The following is a 1,114-nucleotide window of genomic DNA, read 5'->3' as shown; positions in this document are numbered from 1 at the left end:
TCAGTCCTACACGCACATACCTGGAAATTATTTCCGTATGATTCCGTGGTAACAATGGCGTTGACGACACCTGTTCCACCAAAGGTTATTGTCTTGTGTCCATCCATTACAAGGATGCTATATAAGAACGTGCAGGCCACGTCAACTGGTGGGCCGTTCAGACGTCTTTTTCGGACATGACTTCTTGGGGTTACGTGATAAAGTTGAAATTCCATTCGGTGGCCGGTGGGGTACCCCAACTGTATGTTGTGACCGTGTTAGCTGGGTGATTTAGGAGTTTGATGGGACTCACTCTGTCACGTTTGATAGTCTAAGTACGCAAGTGGGAAATCTCAAGGCAGAAAACAAGGGAAACCGGAGGACGATAGGATATATTGCGGATGAACCAATGGAATGGTGTTGCAGCTCAGTTGGTTATAACAGAGAGAAATTGAAATCTGAGTGAAGTACTATAAAAGATTGAATAGCTCGTTAGGATGACCGTTCTTACGCCTTCCCTTTCAAAATGTGTGTAGGCTTTCATCCGATCTACCTGTATTGGTACAAGTGGTTTTGGGTTGTGGCTGGACCACCGTCTTGGTATGGATTCGACTGGAGGTTCGTCCTTTTGTGCATGTGTGAACAGTAACTCAAAACTATCCAACAATTTATCCAGAGGAATCGAATTATCTGATGTAGCCGGTCCAGCATCTCCAGAATGAAGCCGACTCCGTGAAGAACCCATGTGGCAGACTGCACTTCGTATGTGACGTTACCCATACGGCGCTTGATATAACCGTGAGTCATCATCATCGACAGCATGACATCACATCTCAACATTGATGCTTCACTGCCGTACAGCCATGAGTTTTTTCAAAGACTTATTGTGAAGAAAAGAGTAAAGGTGGACGGGGGAGAGACCTAGTGCTAGCTTACCCCAATCATTCAGAGGTACCTACACCCCCAGACATTCACTCAGGCAATCTGGATGGAAACTGACGACGAGAACGCCACTAACCTCGATTGGCAGCCATATCTTGTAGTGTCTCCAACCAGGCACAGTGAGGATCATGCGGTCCCCATCCTGGAAGGCGAGTAGCACCGACAGCACCCAAGCGTTTCGTGATCTCCTTCA

The sequence above is a fragment of the Opisthorchis viverrini genome, assembly GCF_000715545.1.
Source record: "Opisthorchis viverrini unplaced genomic scaffold opera_v5_657, whole genome shotgun sequence".
Classification (NCBI taxonomy): domain Eukaryota; kingdom Metazoa; phylum Platyhelminthes; class Trematoda; order Opisthorchiida; family Opisthorchiidae; genus Opisthorchis; species Opisthorchis viverrini.
Note: the sequence above shows the minus strand (reverse complement) of the source record.